Below are 21,447 nucleotides of genomic sequence, written 5' to 3' on the forward strand. Positions count from 1 at the left end.
GGCTGCGTTCAAGATCGTAGCGGCTACGTAGGGCTCGGTAGCGCTACGATCTTGAACGATGTGCTAGGTTAGCCCCTACATAGGGAAAGATAGCATAAAAATTTGGTGCTAGATTCTAAAGCAAAATGGCGGAAAAATGAGAATGATTTTAGCTTATATGAACGATAATAATCGGAACAAGTAATATCTTTCCGGAATACGTCACCTCGATTGGTTTATTCTACTACTAGAAGTTGTTTACGGGATTCGATAAGGCGAGACAAGAAGGTAAGCAGAAATAATTGCTTTTTCAAGCATAGATGGTAACAGTTATGACCAGCTCAGCACTTTATGTACCATTTTACTTCCTACATTTTCATCCCACGATCTTGAAGTTTGTTTTATTGTCTGCTTTCGATGATGGAGTGCTGCGCGTGCTGTACTGTGTGCACGTGTACCTCATCAGAAACATTTATAACTATGTTATATGTCTCTGACCTCGCATAGGAACTCACATTCGGGTCAAACGAAACAGCTGTTGTCCTCGAACCCAGTCAATAACTGTATGATACACCCCCACCCCCACAATCTTGAATCTACATGCACTAGCTGAGGATGCTTGCACATTATTAAATCTGACCAAAGTTTTAATCTCCACTAATTAAGGATGTCCTCACATAACTTTAGTCTAGTGGTTCTTGTGTAGAAGATTTTTATATATTAAACATGCCACCATGGTATATTTTGAACATTTCTTAACATTATCTCCCCTTTGAAAAGGGCATGACCCTTCATTTGAATGCTTTTGAATTCCCTTTACCCATGGATGCTAAAATAACATGTTTAGTGAAAATTATCCCTGACACCATGGTTCTGGGGAAGTAAGAAATATGTAAAGTTTATACTACATGCCAGACAAGCTCTTTTGAGCTCAGTTGAGCTAAAAAGTATTCCTGAAATAAATGTAAATCCTAATTGTATTTAAGCTGTTTCTGATCATGAAACACACAATTACAATTGATTTGGATTGTCTAGATTTAATATTAGAAAGTTCTCTTGTTTATATATTGTGGTGCATTTAAACAGATTGACAATTGATTTCATCATGTTCATTATATAGGTAATTGTACATGTAATCAAGGTCGACAAGGCATTTGGTAAGTGTGAATTCTGAAGTTATTGTTCTAAAATGTACATGAACCATTAGCCCAATGTAGGCCAATATTAAATATAACTATGTATAAAACTCATATATTTTTATTGCATATCCACTGAAGTGTGATGGAACTGAAGCCCTTCCTGTTGATAAATCTACAGATAGGTCTTCCATTGCCTTTACCTCCAATGGGAATATGGCGTTCATTGATGCAACTTGATTCATGGACAACCATGTTGATCTTGAAACTTTTATGCAAGTGTTCTCATCCAAGACCTTTGTCACAAAAATCAACTATTTTCCAACTGAATCAGGTGAGTTTCACAGCCCAAAAGCCTGCTTCTGCCACTTTCCCCACTCTTTTATGACTCCGGAATCAAAGATTAGGGGTCATATTCTTTTTGGTCTGTCTGTCGCAAAAACCTTTAACCTTGGTCATATATTTTACATCATAAGAGGTGGAGCTTTCAATTTGGTATGTACGTGTATATTTCATGTGACAAGACCTTTCCACTGACAACACCTTTGACCTAGTCACAATGTGACCTTAACATTGACCTTTGACCTGATTCCACTTTGTTGTAATCCAGGGGCATCAGCGTTTCACAAATGCATCCTGGATTTTTAGGTCACCTGAGTATACTCAGGTGACCTATTGCAATTGGTTGTTGTCCGGCAACGTGTGTCGTGCAACGTGCATTGACAATAACTACTATTCCAATTCTTTTCAAATTTGGTATGAAGCATTCTTAGGACAAGGGGGACATAAATTGTAAATTTCAGTACTCCTACACCCCTGGGGCCTCAGGGGCAGGGCAAATACTGCCAAAAGTTGACCAATTTTCAAAAGTCTTTTCTACAATCGTACATGTGTAAGAAAAACTAAATACATAATGATATACAGCAGGAATTAAGGCCTTTACCAAAATTGTAAATTTCATGATCCATGGGGTAGAGGTTCTGAGACCAGGGTGGGACCAAAACTTAGTATTCTTTAGTATATATATATATGTGTGTGTGTAAAACATTTAAATAATATGGTCTTAAAGGGACTGGTTCACGATTTTTGATAAAAGTATTTTTCATTTTTGATGTTACACATTACAAATATAACTCATTTAATGTTGACAACCAAAATTTTGACCTTCTGAATGCAAGAATGAAAGCAAGATTTTAGCCTTAAATATGTGTTATGTAAACAAAGACTCGAGTCTTTTTATGTAAACAAACAAACAAGTAAAATATTGATTATGTAATATAATGCATCTTAATTTTGCATAGTCACAAATTGTAACTTTTAGATGACACATTTTACCTCAAAAATGCTTGAAATGTGAAAGATATAATAAACTTAAATTGATATCCATTTCTTTTGAAAATGTCATAAACAATAGCATACCGCAATCTTTGTTTACAAAACAAAGAATAAACCCTGTAAAATGAGCCTCCGTGATGATGTATAACCTTAATTTTTGTGTGAAATCTTTTAAACACATTAGACAGTAGATTCTGATCATCAAAAGTGAAAAACAAAAAGTTTGGGTAAAATCGTGAATCAGTCCCTTTAATGAGAGTAGTGATACTTTTAACTAATACTCAGGTGACCGATAAGGCCTGTGTGCCTCTTGTTAATTCATGCATTTATAATTTTTCTTTTAGCCATTGAAGATGAGCTTTTCTGATAAAAATTGTCCAAACTTTTTTTAACTGTCAACTTTTCACACATTTTTTATTCAATTCAGAACCACTATGAGTTTGTTACAACTGACTTTGGGCTGCATTCTCAAACACACACTCTTTAAGTCCTAAGGCAGTTGGATTTGTGAATGTGACATGCTTTCAGTGCTATCTATAGATTTGTTATTACTAAGGATACTTCATTTTGTTTATAAATTTTGTTAAGGTTACATATCTTTGGGTACTGTACATGGTAAATTATTGGAAATGCTTTGTATACTAGATGCTGATTTATGTATTTTATCAAGTTTGTGTTCAAATTGGTATATAGGTCCAATGGGACAGGAGTTTGATTTATTTTTATACTGCCCATTTACAAAAAATGAGAATATATATATATATCCACACATATATATGTATCCACACCCTGGTCCAAACTCAACATACATACACTGTATAATCTACAAATATTCACATTTAAATAAGCCTTACAGTGGTATGTACACAAAGAGAAATTTGAGGGGGGAAATAGTTTGAAATTTAAATTGTAAGTCATATTCAACAATGAAAATTTTCACTTCAAGTCATGAAGATAAAATTAGAATTTTGTCCCACTGGAATAATTAATTGTCTGTAGATGTACAACAAAGAAATAAAAAAAAAACAGCATAATTTCCTATTTCTAAAGTTAAATGTGAATATTTGTAGATTACACAGTGTATGTATGTTGAGTTTGGACCAGGGTGTGGATACATGCTCAATTCATTCTTATCAGTCATGCTTATATGCCCATGTAAGCATTAATCTTCCCCAGAACACCCCCAATAAATGCCATTCTGATCCACATGTTTAGAATGATAGAATAGTTTATTATTGTACTGTTATGTTTTGATGTGGTATCCCTCTTATTTGTATTTCTCTTTAATTCCAGATTCTTGAATGATCAATTTCCATTGAGGATGAAGGATGAATGAGAAATCTGTAAATGATATTTTGATTCAAATTAAGTTATATTTTATATATACATGCAATGGTTCTGAAACATGCTTGCTACCCAATCTCACATGTATTAAAAATTATGCATGCTGCATAAGCAGTATCTATTGCATTAGATTAAAATAAAACTTTATGATATAAAGAATTTAAAAAAATAAAATTAATATGACAGCTGGTTTTGATTTGTTTTGTTTTGAGCTCAGCCTAGCTTTTAAAATTCTGATCATCTTTTGCCTGCCGTCTGTCCATCAGCTTAAATTCTCCAAAACCACTGGGCCAATTTCAATCAAGCTTGGTACAAATCATCCTTGGGTGAAGGGTATTTAAGTTTGTTCAAATAAAGGGTCATGCCCCCTTCTAAGGAGTCTCAGAGATAATCATGAGAAGGTAAAACTAGGGTGGGGTCATTTAATAATCTTTTTTTAAGAACTACAGGACTAGAAAAGTGGAAATTTACATGAAATCTTCCCGACATAGTGCAGACATATTAAATACATGCATATAAGTATATGGAACTATTTTAGCGAGGGCTTTCAATTTCATATTTTGTATATAGATTCTTTATGGCAAGACCTTTTTATACCTTGGTGTATGACCTTGAAATTTTATGGCAAGGTCTTTCATTTCATATCATAATCTCTGACCCTGTGACTTTGGTCTTATCCAGAACAGCAAGATCATGTTAGTCATATTGATGTTGAGGCATACTAAGTATCTGTGTTGTGTGAATTTATTTTCAGTATGTTGTGATTGAGGTCAAAATTTTTCTTCACAACTGCTGAATAACGGCACGGCCAAGGTGACTTGTGTAAGCGATGCAGCCCATGGGTCTCTTGCTTTCCTTGCATGTATACCAGGCAAAGATGTTTGAGAAATAAATTTTTGCAATAGAAAAAGGTATGAATGAGAAACTATGATGCAAACACATGACTGGACCACACCGCCCCCCCCCCCCCCCCCCCCCCCCCCCCCCAAATTAGAATGTACACTATTTGTGTTCTTGTGGTTTTTAAAAAAAATGCCGATTCTGAATTAAATACAAAATTGTGGACCCCTAGTATACATGTACACGTAGGTTATAACATCCCCCCTCCCCAGATTAAAAAAAACTTGATCTGTGCATAAGACAGGATGTACAATTGCGCCAGAATGTCCGAATTAAAGAGCAGTGGTGGATCCAAAAGGGGGTAGTGAAAAAACTAGGGCCATCAAAGGCAAAGACCCCTGCAACTACTGATTTTTAACAAAACAAGACATTTTAAGAACGTTTTTGGACATATTTCTATGTATAAGATAACATTTTGTGATAATTATTAGCAACAGAAAAAGAATTTTAAAAGTAATTTTTTTTTGCATTTTCAGTGGGCAACTGTAAGAGAATTTGTCACTAATGCTTGACAAGAAAACTGATGGCGTCTCTAGAGATCTAAAAGTATACAATGTATATACAAACTGAACACTAAAATTTGTTATATCATGTATTAGAAAATACTTGGAGAAATAGTACATGCCTGCTTGTATGTATTTGGGGTTGTTTTTTTTTATTATTATTGTTATTGCAAGTTATGTACATCTCGTGCACTGAAAAATGATTGTATTGGGGATGGGGGTTATTGATTGTATCAAGTTGATATTTGGAAAAGATTGATATGTAGGCCTAATATTTCTACTTGATGTTGAGGTATTCTCTTTACGAGATGTTGAATATTTGAAGTGAAGTGCATGTAACGTTAAATCTGTCAAGAACGACATTAAAACAAAAAATTTATCTGCAACAACTTTTTAATTTTTCACCAAAGAAAGCAGACGATATATAGAACTTCTCTATCCGCTGGACTGTAAAAATCGGATATAGACCTGATGTATATTGACAATATTCAGAAATATTGTGCAAAATGCATATTGATTAGGCTTAGGCCCTAAACGCCAATCTTATGCCTCGTTCACACGAAGAATTTAATTCGCATTAAACGTAAGTTAATGCGAATTAAATCTGAACCGCGTTCACACGGAGATTTTAATGCGCATTAGTTTACTTCGAATTAAAATTGACGTCGCGATTTAATGCGAATTAAATTTACTTCGCATTAGCTCCGTGTGAACGCTAAGCGAAGCTAATTCGAATTAAATGTAGACGCATGCGTAATGGCAAATTTGGGTCACATGCATCATACCCATGGTCAGCTTTATATATTAATGTTAGTTTTGTACGAAAAACGAAGCAAAATGATAATAATCACTAAAAACATGTACAAACAGCATGTCATTAGATAATGTCAGACGTAAATCTGTGCTCTGCATAGGCATACTGAGTAATACATGTGGAAGGAATTGTTTTTAAATACGACAACAATGTTTTAAAACAGTGATATGATTTTCTTTTTTACATTTTTTAAAACATATGCCGCTCATTGTTAATTTTTATACCATATGACGTCATAGTAGACTTATAATACGTATTAGTAATTAAAAATTACGTCATAACGGTAGTCAGCGGAATGGTGAAAAAGACGTTCCGAAGTTTTAAAATTGGGCCCATGAAGAAACAATATATTGTCTAGATTGAATGCTGGTTGTCGGAGGAAATAACAAGTAATTTCTTGGGAACATATAAATAAACCCGACAAAAAACTCCTTATGTGTAGATCAGAATTATGTATGCAGGCCTAAATTGTAAACATGTAGTATACTACATGTAGGCCTATATAGCGTTTTGAACAAAGAATTCTGTATAGATCTACACAATATTCATTAAAATATCTATAAAAATAATTTTCAATAACATAGTCTATTCTTTAATTTATTTCGCGCACCCTTTAATAGAGATGCATACGAATTTAATGCGCATTAGTTTACTTCGCATTAAATATTACCGCCGTGTGAACGCTATTTAATTCGAATTAATTTAATGCGCATTATTTTACTTCGCATCAAATTTGATGCGAAGTAAAATTTAATGCGCATCCGTGTGAACGAGGCAGTAATCTCAAACTCCAATGAATAAAAATTATTGCCATCGTTCGACGTTAAGGTAGAGACCGATAGCAACCACGTGATCAGTAAAAATCGTGTATTTTCACGTGAAATTATTTTTCGGAATTCCGTACATCGCCATAGAGTAGTTGAAAAACAAAAAGGGGTTCCGAAAGTACAAGTTGCTGTGACTGAATCGATGATTGAGAGGGTCGTCTCGACGAAAGATATAGAAATTTGGCCATAGTTTAGATTAGGAATACGTCAATGTAATAATAGTGGACTAAATGTTTCGTCCGTGCAGAATGGCACTTTTTACCTCACGAAATTCACCACCATGCATAGCTGCGCTACGTAAACAAAGTTGTTGATGTAGCGTGATCGTGGTGTCCGAGTGCTGCGAGTTTCAATACTGTTTATGTAGTCATTGAGAGTTTAAACAAAGTTTCTTCTGAGAAGAGGAATTCGATGGATGCATTCAACGTGGACAACGAAATCATAATTTCGTTTGGTAAGTGAAAAAAATGGCAAATTGAATTTGTATTCAACCCACTTTTCCTCTGCTATTTCACAACGCGATTTTATAATAACATCTATAAACGCACAATTTGGAGCTGTTTCATTTTTTGTGCATTTATGTATTCCATATGTGCCCAAAATATAACTCCTACATGTGCATGTAATTGTAAATGGATGTCATGTATATGCCAGATTTGAAAAAAAATAGGGCTCTCACAAGTTTGGGGGGGGGGTGTTGCACTAAAATTCTATTTGGTATAAATGATAGTACTTATAGTATCTTGAAATTTCATTGACCTAAGGGATATTTCAAATCTGGGGTTTCATGTTTCATACAAGCATGTAGGTCTACAAAACTTTATTTAAAATATTTGTAAAATCACAAGCCCCCCTCATAGGCAAATAAATGTATTGTATGAAAATAAGATATGGATGTCCTTCTCTTGACCCACACTCCGTAAAGGAGACAGGTCTGATAAATCTAGAGTTGACTTGTTTTGATATTATTAGAATGAACTGGCAGTTTATGAAAACATATCTGTCATCTCATATTGTAATATGATAATTATGATGTTTATTCACCTCATTAAGGACCCGGGGGTGGGAGGGTATGTACAGTTTAAATAGAAGGTAACTATAACAATATGAAATAAATAGCAATCATGCAGATGTACTACTACTGCAAGAGTTCACATTGCTGCACTGCACACATTTAACATACATGTAGTGTTACATATGTAATACTGATTTCAGACAAGATTTTAAAAATTAACATAATAAAATACATGTTATGTGTGTATTTTTCAATATATCAGCATTTTAAAGTTCACTAAACATGCATTGAGACACACGATTTTAAAATTGACATTGTCTGACACAGTATAATTAATGATTAATACTGACTGTGCAAATATTAATTATGATGATTTTTTTTCTAAGCATCATCCTAAGGACCAGTGCAAGTTGAAATGGGCTTCCAGCCAACAACTTCAACAGCAATTTGCCATGAAAATCAGCAAGAAAGGTACAATATTTTCTATCTTAGTAAGATAGAATTTTTCATTTTAACACCAGACATTTATAAAGACAATTCTTAGTATATTAGATATTCATCTTTTTTTCAATATTTGAATATACAGAATATATTTTTTATAACAGGTACTTCATTTACATTGATGATGTCATATCCCCTGGACCCCACAACTTCACAGGTTACAGAGAAAATTCAAGAACTTCTGCAAAATATGGGACTTGGATAGAATCAATAATGTATTTGTGAGCCCCGAGCAATGGATATATTGTGCAACATACTAAAGTGTGAATTTAATGGAAAACAAGTACATGTACTCATGTATTACATGTCTTTTTTAAAGACAATAATATTGTATAAATATAGAGGAAGTGTCATTGTTGATTATTCTAAGTTTTTGATATATCAAAATCAGTAAACATTTCTAAATGAAAATAAAATACCAATTTTATAACTTTAATCAATGTGTTTGAATTTCTCATTTTCTAACAACAACCCCCCCCCCCCCCCCCCCCCCCGTTACACACACTCAGTGCATATATACTGCCAAACGCTCAGCATCAGGTGTGAATGTCACTGGTCCTCGGAGATGACCATCAAAACGGATGCCCAGCGTCACAGTAGATGTGGCACGCTAAAGAACCCTCACTGCTCAATGGCCGTAAGCGCCGAGCAAAGGCCTAAATTTAAAGCCGTTCACCGGTCTTGGTAACGTCTCCATATGAGTAAAAAATTGTCGAGAGAGACGTTAAACAAGATACAATCAATCAATCCATGGGTCGATTGGGTGGAAATCTTTCCATTGATATTAAATATAAAGTTGTTATTTAAACATATTTGGTGCACTATGCTGTATAATCATATCAATTTCTTATAATAGGTAATCGTGTCTGGTTATTATAAAAAAAATGTATGAAAAATAACTAAATATTAATGCAATCATTGTGAGTGCAAAAAGGTCAATCGCAAGAGCACATACATAAATGCATTGGCGGATATAATGGGTGGGGTGGGGGGCAACCGGCGCGAGCCCCCCTAAAATTTTCAAGTTTAAAGTAAATCGTGGTCTCTTGTTTAGAAAAATATATACGATAAAAGAATCCATAATTTCCTCCACTCTCAGAGAAATAAATGTCTGACACAATCTTTTGATTTATTAAATTACTTTTAGTGGGAGAACGGCTACTTTTTCCAAAAACCCTTAAAATTTGCGTTATTTTATTAATTTCACCTTATTAAAAATGACAGAAAATAATAAAAATGACTACATAGGAGACATATTTTAAGCCCTAAAAAATCTGTAAAATCCAGGAGTTTCTGGGGAATCGCCCCCCCCCCCCCTTTCAAGGCGGCCCCCAGACCCCTGCCTCATACAGTTGCACCCCCCTCCCAACTTCAATTCCTGATCCGCCCCTGAAATAGCTTATAGAAACCTTCTTATTGTCATGTTCAATTTTCAAAGAGGTAATTTGGGAATGCTTAAACATTCTAAGTTATAAAAAGGTCAGTAGTTTATCTCTGCTGGCTGAATCTTTCTTCTCAATGCACCGAGTGCATATTCATGACGTCTATGTTCCTGCTCATTCTTAAAGGGGTTGGGATGTAATGGAGACATTTGTTTTAACAAATATAAATTGTATTTCAATTTTTTGTGGGGATTTTTATTTGAGAAAACTCTTAATATTAATCATCAAATATGATGACGTATGATAAATCTATATTCTGAGTGTAAGTGCACAAAGGTCAACAACGAGAACTACAACAAAATATAAGCAAAAATTTGAAATACATACTTTCTGTATTATATTTATTAATTTAAAAAAGGTATTACAAAGAATCTTCGAATTTCAGCAAGCTGTTTTTGATGGATTGTTTACAACATCTTTTAATAACCCTTTTTCTTACGAAAATGTGTAGTTTGTTAAAAGGGGGTGGGGTTAGGAATTTTTTGCTAGTTCCATATTGAACCCCATTATGGTGTATAATTTTTTTCATATATTTTACTTACTAATAGACTGACCACTTAATGAAATAAAATAAGAAATTTGATGGGTAATTTTTTTGCAGCTTAAGCAAAGGTATGACCCTGTGTGCAAATATTGTGCACTGTTTTAAGGTAACTGGCCAATGTAGCTCTGTTGAAGTAATGTTGTTGCATGTTAATAATGATTGCTGAACTTGAAATTGATGTGTAATATACAATTATGTGAAAGGTTGTTTGGAACCATATATGACAAATTATGATCCTTTTTACAATAAAAATGTTATAGCTCTATTTGTATATTGCTCTCTACTTATTTTTCTTCACTTTTTACGCTTTACAAGGACTAAAGAAGGTGTTGTTAAAATCGCCATATTTCTCAAAAACAAGGTCGATTACCTACATTGATTTTTTATTATGTTTTATATCGAAGCTTCATCATAAACATATATCAAAATAAAAAAAATTCAATGGTTAATTTTTTTAGCATCAACCTATCAATCTCTACCTTAAGTCGTCGCACTGCACGTCTCTCAAAGTCGGATATATTTTGAAGGCTTATTTTCATATTTTTACGGTTAATCTCGCCATTTCTGGATGTTCAGCTTCGGAAAAAAATAACATAGATCTGATATTAACAAAATATATTATTCAACTTTCTCGATATAACAAGAAGGTGTTTATTTTCCGCCATTTTACCTAGCCGCTACATTGAGCGAACCGTTCAAGATCGCTAGATATCTAGCACGTAGCCCCTAGGCTAGCCGCTACGATCTTGAACGCAGCCCTGGTGTCCTCTTCTACTCATAACTAACATATATGGAATATCATTACTATCAAGGGAATGATTCTCAAGATATTGAGCGAACATGTGGTCAACCGATCGACAAGTGCAGTAATCCCCCTCCTTTCTTCTTTGAAAGGAGCATAAGTAATTGTTCACAAAATCTCAAATATAGTCACACGAATTTAGAAATATGACTAAAGGCACGTTACCGCAAGCTTCAGTGCGTGGATATTAGCGACTGCTACAAAGACATTAATGGGTTTCCATACTTTTACCTTTAAGCCATACAATCGAAATAATGCACAATTATATTTCTTACACCCGTATTTACTTCAATATAATACGCATATTTCTTACATCCTGTAATCAATTATCATGAAATGTTCAGCGAATTAAAATTCATCATCGTGGATTTTTTTTCCAAAGATACTGTAACAAGCACTTGATTATGTCAGATCTTTCTCTCAGCACTCTGGGAATATATGCGATTACTTTTAACTTTCCATTTGCAGTAAATGACTCGTGTACTTTACCCATCTAAATATATGGTAAAATTTCAGAGTGTTGTTTGAGTTCTTCATTTAGTACCGATCGATCAAATTATTAGCTTTGATAATTATGATGTTTATAATTACCAATGAGGCCGTTATATTGCACCTTGTACGGCATTTTTCGCAGCTCGTTCAATAAGTTTTGAAGTTTAAACAAAGAAATTAGATCGAGTCTGTTAAAACTTTAATGCTACAAAATCTCGTGCTTTACTAATTAACATTCGATGAAGATTACCGCTCCGTAGGATGTGCAAGGACAAGAATACCGCTTCGTCAGACATGCACAATCTGCTATAAATATTTACAAACTGGACGCGTGTTCTCCGTCTCACCGTAGTAGATTCCCGCAGAAATAGTCACATGAAGGCCTCGACAGGGAGTATAAATCAGTCGTAACAGACCCATATTTACCATGCTTTATCAACCTCAGAAACCGAGATACATGTATTTACTTTCTTACTATAAAATATTATTTATTTACTCTATTTGTTTCATGTTTACGGATGAATCTATTTCTTGTAATTGATAGTTCAATAAACAAGTAACAATACGCAAGATCGCGACTACTTTTTCCGTCTTGGTTTTAAATTTTACTTCCCCCTTTCAAAGTCTCGCGAGACCCAGAGTATGCGAGAATTTGGGCATGTTGGCAAATAATACCAGTTCTACAACTTTTATCGTGATCGATTCACCCGATTTTAACAATGGTGTACTATCATTGCATTGCAGTAGACTGTAGTAATGATTCAAGAAAGAAACATAATACGCAGAAATATCCATAACTGATAGATTTTAATGGAAATATGGTGGGGGTTTTTCCCACTGCTGTCAGCCAGGAAATTCCCAAAGCTGAGAAGAGCTTGCGTCAAAATATTTAGCTTCGCGAGCTAAATTCAGAAGTTCATTTTTCCTGTATCCAGACGTTTTTACACACCTTTCATATAAAAATGCTTTTAATTGTGGAAAGCACATGGAGGTTAAATCGTCTTCCGATGCCATTGTTTTGAATAAACAAAAAATGCCCAAGATCGACACGCTTTTCCGGACTTCTTTACAAGAGAGTTCCGCTAACGCGGTATTTACGATCTTGCGTATTGCCTGTGACACTTTTAAAATTTGCTTATACATCATGTATTCATGCGCGCTATATATAGTTTCTTTAAACGTATTGAGGGGACTCATTTAAATTACATTGTTTAAAAATTTCAACATGTGGTATGTGTTTTGTTCTCATATAAGACTTTGATCCCCCTTTGTGGCCCCACCCTACCCCCATGGACCACAATTTGAACAAATTTAAATCTGCACTTCCTTAAGATGCTTGCATATTAAAGACTTATCATGACCCTGTTGTTCTTGAGAAGAAGATTTTTACTATATAGTATATCCACATGTAGACTTTGATTCCCTATTTTGGCCCCAGGTACCCTACCTCCAGGGCCATGATTTAGACAAACTTAAATCACGCTAAGTCAGGAAACTTTCAAGTAAATTTTCACTTTTCTAGCCCAGTGGTTCTTGAGAAGATTTTTGAATGACCATCCCCTTTTTTTTCTAGCTCACCTGAGCTGAAAGCTCAAGTGAGCTATTCTGATCGTCTGTTGTCCGTCGTCTGTCTGTAAACTTTTTACAGTTTAGATTTCTCCAGAACCACTGGGCCAATTTTAACCAAACTTGGCCAAAAGCATCCTTGGGTGAGGGGTTTTCAAATTTGTTCAAATAAAGGGCCGTGTCCCTTTCAAAGGGGAGATAATCACAAAATAGGGTGGGGTCATTTAAAAATTTTCTCAAAGGGACTGGTTCACGTTTTTCGAAAGAAATATTTTTCATTTGTGATGTTAAAAATTAAAAATATAGCTCATTTAATGTTGACAACCAAAATTTGGACCGTCTGAATGTAAGGATAAGAGCAATATTTTAGCTTTGATTCTGTGTTATGTAAACAAAGACTCGAGTCTTTTTATGTAAACAAACAAACCAGTGAAACATTAATTTTGTAATTCAAAGCATCTTCATTTTGTACAATTACAAATTTTAACTGACACATTTTGCCTAAAGCATACTTGAGATGTGATATATACGGAAGCCGATAGGTGCCAGGGTATAGAATTAATATTTATTTAACTGGCGGTCGCCACTTTTAAATTTATGTGGCGGCCGCCACTTAATTTAACTGGCGGCCGCCAGTTATTATCTGTCGGCCGCCAGTTATTAACTGGCGGCAGCCATATAAATTAACTGGCGGCCCCCACTTATTATCTGGCGGCCGCCATATAAGTTATTTTATCTGGCAGCCGCCACTTAATTCATATATGGCGGCTGCCAATTGCAAAAACAATGTAATTCGTATCGCTGAGTGATTATTTTGGAAATATTTAGAATAGTACGCAAACACGCAGCATCGTTTTTCAAGGTGTATAGGGACAGTCGGAGGAGAAATTGTCTCCTACAATTGTTGACAAGCAGAAAAGGAACCTAAAATGTCTCTTTTGTCTAAACTTCGTACTCCTAAATTGGAGGGAGAGGGCTCCGTTCATTCTTCAATTGATCAGTTCATTCATTATTACATTTTTACCATTCATTACTACCACCAAAAGAGTGGGGTGGGGGCCAATCCGCCAATTAATCTTATTTCACATGTGAAAATAATTATAGTTTGCATGTGAAAATAATAGAAATTGAACGTTGTCAAAAAATGGAGGGTCAGCTCCGTGGTTCTACGTATTTAACAGTACAATCGAAAAACAATAATTTAATGCTCTTAATTGTGTGTGTATATATATATATATATATATATATATATATATATATATATATATATATATATATATCACATACATATTACTAAGCATTGGGAGGGATTGCACCCCTTACATTTTGAAAGAGAGATAGAGTAAGAGAGGGGAATTGAATAACTGGTGACAGCCATATAAATGATTTAATCTGAGTGGCGGCCGCCATAGAAATTAAGTGGCGGCCGCCAGTTAATTTATCTTGCGGCCGCCAGTTAATTTATCTTGCGGCCGCAAGTTAAATTAACTGGCGGCCGCCATATAAAATAACTGGCGGCCGCCACATAAATTAACTGGCGGCCGCCAGTTAATTTATATGGCGGCCGCCAGTTAATAAGTGGTGGCCGCCAGATAATAAGTGTTGGTCGCCAGTTAAATTAAGTGGCGGCCGCCACATAAATTAAGTGGCGGCCGCCAGTTAAATAAATATTAATTCTATACCCTGGCACCTATCGGCTTCCGTAGATATATATAATAAACTTGGATCAGTATCCATTTATTTTGAAAACTCGTAACCAATAACACACCTCAGTCTTTGTTTTCAAAACAAATATTAAACTCTCTATAATGAGCTTCCGTCATGATGAATAACCTTGATTTTTTGTGAAACCTTCTAAAACATATTAGACTATTGATTACTTAAAGTGAAATACAAAATTTGGAGGAAAATCGTGAATCAGTCCCTTTAAGAACCACTGGGCTTGAAAAGCTGAAATTTACATGAAAGCTTCCTGACATAGTGCAAATTCAAATTTGTTAAAATCATGGGTGGATGTAGCTGCAATAATGTAGCCCTCTCTGATTTTTTTTTTTTAGGGAGAGGGCTACAACTCCTTAGGATCTCCGTAATGGTGCAAATGCGGGAGTGATTCACTCTCGCAACATTTGCACTCATTCTAAACATTTCCTGACTTTCTTTACGTAAATAAAATTATATTCTATGTTTCTTAGTCAATATATAGATTTACAACCTGCAACTTTAGATTTGTGAGGCTCTATTCTACCGTTTTCAACAATTCCGATAAATCCCAGTTTCTCGATTCATATTTGTGCGCCATGTTTGATGTACTGAAGTTTCAACTTCCGGTTGTCAAGTCATTTGCATATGCCATATAAGGTGGTATTTACATCAATGAACAAGTATGGAGGCGAAAGCTATTTCGTCGGTATTGAGAAGGTTTGAATTTAATATCAAGTTGAAAACCGAACAGCAGAGTGTAAATTCTTTCTGCAACAATATGATTTTCCTTCCTTTGTCGAAGTGGCTCGAGTAACTACATTTTCGCGCTGATTGTCAATGTTTAGGCTTTTCATTAGATCCACCTACGAGATCTCGCGATAACAAGCATGGCGGAGCAGACGAAGAATTTTGCATGCTGTACATTATATTTAATGAAAAAAACCTTTATTAGACATGCCCGAGCACAAAGTTGGTACTCCTTTTGGTGTAAACAACATTTGGGACTAATACACAGAGTTTATTATCGGTTATTCATAAAATTATTTTGCACCATTACGGAGATCCTATGGAATTGTAGCCCTATCCTGAAAACGTCAGAATAAAAAACAAATTGGATTGGGCTACATTATTGCAGCTAGGGTGGATGGGGCCACAATAGGGGATCAAAGTTTTACATACAAATATATAGGAAAAATCTTTTTAAAATCTTCTGCTCAAGAACCACTGAGCCAGAAAAGCTGATAGTGACATGAAAGCTTCCTGACATAATGCAGATTCAAGTTTGTTCAAATCATGGCCCCTGAGGATATGATGGGGCCACAATAGGGGATCAAAATTTTACATACAAATACATAGGAAAAATCTTTCAGATTTATGTTTGTTAAGATCATGGCCCCCAGGGTAGGATGGGGCCACAAGGGGGAATAAAAGTTTTGCATACAAATATATAGGGAAAATCTTTAAAAACATTCTTCTCAAAAACTACTGGGCCAGGAAATTTACAATGAAATCTTCCTGACATAGTGCAGATTCAAGTTTGTAAAAATTGTGGCCCCCGGAGGTATGATGGGGCGACAATAGGGGGTCAATTTTTACATTCAAATATGTAAGGAAAATCATTAAAAATCTTCTGAAAAATCACTGGGCCAGAAGAGTTTACATTCACATGAAAGCTTCCTGACCTGATCCAGATTCAATTTTGAAAGAATAATGGCCCCCAGGAGTAGGTTGGGATCACAATAGGGATCAAAGTTTTACATGTGAATATATAGAAATTTTTAGAAATAGGACTCTTCCATAGGAATTCAAACAAAATCTTTAAATATGAGCCAAGGTGACTCAGGTGAGTGATGTGGCCCATGGGCCTCTTGTTTGTCTTTCCTGAATGTCTCCCCTTTGAAGGGGCTATGGATTTTCTATGAACAAACTTGATTTTACCAAAGGATGATTTGTGACAAATTTGATTGAAATTGGCGCAGTGTTTCTGGTGAAGAAGATGAAAATGTGAAAAGTTTACGGATTGACAGACAATGATAACAGACACCAAATAAATTTTGGCTAAGGTGAGCTAAAAAGAATTTTGCAATGGCATCATTTGTGGGGACTTTTTAATAAAGGCATCATCTGTAGTGTAACTGCACTAACTTTTCATCAATTTCCTCACATTGAAATTCAGACTTCCGATACTGTGCTCATCTCCACCAGAACATCAACCCAAAAATGTCTAAATACAAATTTTTGTAGTTTATGATATATTCCAATCCTCCAATAGTCCCATCACATGACCTGTTGCATGGGAGGATCCTAGATCAGGAAGGAGTAAGGGGGTCTGGTCTCCCAGTAATTTTGCCATTTGTTATACAGTGAAACTTCTCCAAACCGGCCCCTCAGAAAACCGGTTCTCCCTGAATATCGGCCGATTTTCTAAGTCCCGGCAGAAAAAATGGCGGCCGGAGCTGGCGCATGTAAAATAGCTCTCATCGTTTTTGGAATTTTACTCAGATTAACACCAGAGAGAGCACCAAAAACCATTCTGAAGACTGAGAGACCTGAAGATCTAGGTATTTATGCATGTTTAGAGACCACAAGTGCAGGCAGTTTCAACTTTGCCATTGAAAAACTTTTTCCGTCAGCTCCACTGAATGTGAACTCGATTAAAAATGGTCGACCAATAACAACAACATTAACTATGAAAAATACCATAAAATATTGTTTTATCTTGTATATAATGATGAGCGGGGATGTCCAACGCAATCCTGGACCCATACGATTCCCTTGTACAAGTTGTGAATCATCTATTAAGAGTAACCAGAAAGCAATTCAATGTAATTTCTGCGACAACTGGACACATTTGAAATGTACGACCATATCAGTAATTGAATACAACCGACTAGCCAAGTGTGACGATCAGTATTTCTGTCATCTCTGTTCAGATCGTTTGCCAGACTTTTCCGATTCATTTTTTATGAATACATCAGTCGGAAACAGCACGACTCATTTTGTTGAGACCCTGAAAAGTCAATCGAACGCACCTAGCCCAACTTCCGGTGTAAACAATGAAGAAGAAAAATCTGTTTTTGACAAACTTCGGGAATCAAGAAAGTTACACCCTCGAAATTTTCTGACAGCCCACCTTAACATCAATAGCTTTCGTTATAAGTTTGACGAAATAAAGGAACTTTTGTCTGATAAAATCGTAGACATTTTATTTATATCAGAATCGAAGTTTCATGCCTCTTTTAATGACAATCTTTTCACAGCAGAGGGCTACAAATTATTAAGACGTGACAGAAACTCAAACGGTGGCGGAATACTTGTTTACATTAACACCGACTTTCCAGCAAGTAGGAAAAACAATTTAGAATCACCAACACTGGAAAACATCAGCGTGGAAGTCCATATAAACCAGAAAAAAGTGGCTTGTTATGGGCATGTATAAGCCCCCATCAATGTCTGACAACGATTTCTCAACTTTATTTATGAAGAACATAGATCAATGTATAATAAATTACGAAAATATTATAGTTATTGGTGACTAAAATTTTGACATGTTGAATTATATAAAATGCCAAACTTTAAAAGATTTATGTGATGTTTTTGATTTTTCACAATTAGTTGTAGAACCAACATGTTTTATGAAAAATCGTAACCCTTCATTGGTGGATGTAGTTTTAACAAATCAGAAAAATAAGTGTTTTAATATACAAAATTTTTCCACTGGTATCAGTGACTGTCATAATATCATCTCAGTCTCAATAAAAGGGCAAATCCCAGTTCAGAGAAGAAAAATAATTTCTTATAGAAGTTACAAAAATTTTGATTGTGAACTTTTTAATAGTGATCTTGAGAAAATTTCATTTCCAGATATTGAGAATTTATCCACATCAGAAGAAGTACACAAAGTGTATAATGATTATCAAAATACATTTATAAGTGTACTTGACAAACACGCTCCAGTAAAAAATAGACAACCAAGAAAAATCCACTTCCATGTATGAATAGTGAGTTAAGAGGAGCCATATACAAAAAACATATGTGTTATTCCCAATACACAAAAAACAGAAATTCTAAAACTTGGGAAAAATTCAGAAAGCAGCGAAATTTGGTAACAAAATTGAAAAAGAACTCGATGAAAACCTATTTTCTTGAACGCTGCACGGGTGGGGCCAAAAATGTCAATTTTTGGAAAACTGTTAAACCGTTCTTCTCTAAAAAATGTAATTCTGGGGATCAAAATATACTTTTGTGTGAAAATGATAAAATAATAAATGATACTCGTGAAGTTTCTGAAAAGTTTAATACTTTTTTCTCTACCGTTGCAGATAAAATTGGGGAAGGCATTGTATATGACCCTAATACTCACCCTAGTATAGTGGAAATAAAAAAGCATGTGGATGTGGTGAACAGTTTTGAATTTGAGCATGTGACATCTGATAAAGTTGAAAAAATTATAGATAAAATAAATATTAAAAAAAGCTTCTGGGTATGATAATATTCCAGCTAAAGTAATTAAACAATGTAAACCGATAGTGTCTAAACATTTAACTTCATTGATCAATGTGTCTATTGATAATGGTGTATTTCCTGATTCTCTAAAAAAAAAGCTCAGGTAACACCATTACATAAGAAAAACGATCCCTTATGTATATCAAATTATAGACCTGTGAGTGTTCTTCCTGTTTTTTCTAAGGTTTTTGAAAAGGTGTGTGAAATACAACTGTAAGATTTTTTTGATAAAATTTTCAATCCCTTCTTCTGTGCATTTAGGCGCGGACATGGATGCCAGACCACGTTGCTCAGACTTTTAGAAGACTGGCGGGAAGCCTCGGATAAAAATTATTATATAGCAGCTGTCCTCATGGATCTTTCAAAGGCTTTTGATTGCCTACCTCATGCCATTTTGCTTGACAAATTGTCAGCTTATGGAGTTTCAAATCATTCGGTTTCATTACTTAAATCATACTTATCAAACAGAAAACAACAAATAAAAGTTAATAGTATCTTGAGCGACTGGGCTGACATCCAAAAAGGGGTTCCGCAAGGTTCTATACTTGGACCTCTTTTATTTAATATTTTCATAAATGATATATTTTTGTTTATAAAAGAAAGTTCTCTGTATAATTATGCAGATGACAATACTTATCCTTTGGTAGTCCAAATTTTGATCTACTTATTTCGACTTTAGAGTCTGACTCAAACCAGCTCATTGACTGGTTCAAAATTAACAAGATGCAGGCAAACCCTGATAAATTTCAAGTCTTGGCAGTTGGGAAGAAAACTTTCGAAAAATCTCCGTCTATAAATATGCAAAATTTTGAACTAACTTGTGAAGAAAGTGTTAAATTGCTGGGGATTGAGATTGACTATCAATTAAATCTTGACGCTCATATTAGTACAATCTGCAGGAAGGCATCCCAACAACTGAATATACTTAAACGTTTAGGCCCATTTTTGAACAGATTAAGCAAACTTACAATTTTTCAAACTTTTACTCTTAGTAATTTTAATTTTTGCCCTTTGGCCTGGCATTTTTGTACAGAGAAAAATTCCAAAAAGATAGAGAAAGAGCGCGTCGCTTTGTATACGATGATCTCAACAGCTCATATGAAAACTTATTGATTAAAGCAAAGGTGCCTTCTTTGCAGATTCGAAGAATGAGAACTATGGCGTTTGAAACTTTTAAGATTTTGAATAAACTGTCGCCCTCATGTCTGCACAATCTTGTACACACAAGAAATTCAAAATACTCTTTTAGATACAATAACATTTTGGACATTCCACAAGTCAGAACATCAAAATATGGCAAGAGATCTTTTAAATTTGCTGCTGCCACACTGTGGAACAGCCTTCCAGACCATTTCAGGACTGAAAATAGCTTCTCTCAATTTAAGAGCTTAATGCAGTCCTGGAGTGGTACTAAATGTTGCTGTTCTGCATGCAGATGATTGTATTTTCTGGTTTGCTCCTTTCAGTTGTAACTTTCTTTACCTTATAATATTTATTTAAAATAACCATATTTTTAGAAATCATCTAGTTATTTTTAAATTCTAAGTTCTGTGTCTTAATCATATTTATAAATTTTTACTCAACCATGAAAAATTAATACTTCTCCCTGTTTGTTGTATGTCATACTGCATGTAGATGTTGGTTGTTGGACAGAGAGGCGCTTGCCACCTGATCTCCGGCTAGGATCTATATGAAATACCAGATTGCATGAATCTTAAATATTGCTGCATGTTGTTTTATTATTTTAATGTTGATGTATATGTTTTATATTTGGTAAAAAGCTCTATAGAGCTTATGTTATTTGTGTTTTATACATGCCGAATTGAAATAAAGTTTTCTTATCTTATCTTATTATAAATCTTAACATTTCCTTACAAAAAAAGTCTTACAAAACCGGCCACCCCTGAAAACCGGACAACGGCCACTTTTTAAAGTACATTTGTTAACAAACATGTGTAATTTACCCTTACAATACCGGCCACTTTTTGAAGACAAGAAAATTTTGGCCATAGGTTGATCAAGATCGTCCAGGTGTGGAAA

The 21,447-nt window shown here is 34.8% G+C and overlaps 2 long non-coding RNA genes across 3 annotated transcripts; both read left to right on the plus strand.

Moving 5' to 3' along the window:
* Window positions 1-5,703, plus strand: LOC125648873 (uncharacterized). Its single transcript, XR_008802956.1, has 5 exons — window positions 1-267; window positions 1,100-1,136; window positions 1,257-1,449; window positions 3,744-4,705; window positions 5,171-5,703. It is a non-coding gene; the product is annotated as an uncharacterized LOC125648873 (long non-coding RNA).
* A 1,075-nt stretch (window positions 5,704-6,778) lies between these two features.
* Window positions 6,779-8,790, plus strand: LOC130054636 (uncharacterized). 2 transcript variants are annotated; one of them, XR_008802960.1, is made up of 3 exons: window positions 6,820-7,292; window positions 8,240-8,324; window positions 8,459-8,790. It is a non-coding gene; the product is annotated as an uncharacterized LOC130054636 (long non-coding RNA). The 2 variants fall into 2 exon arrangements; XR_008802961.1 differs by having other exon boundaries at window positions 6,779-8,324.
* Window positions 8,791-21,447: the final 12,657 nt, after the last annotated feature.

Source organism: Ostrea edulis, chromosome 5 (assembly GCF_947568905.1).
Source record: "Ostrea edulis chromosome 5, xbOstEdul1.1, whole genome shotgun sequence".
NCBI classification, from domain to species: Eukaryota; Metazoa; Mollusca; class Bivalvia; order Ostreida; family Ostreidae; genus Ostrea; species Ostrea edulis.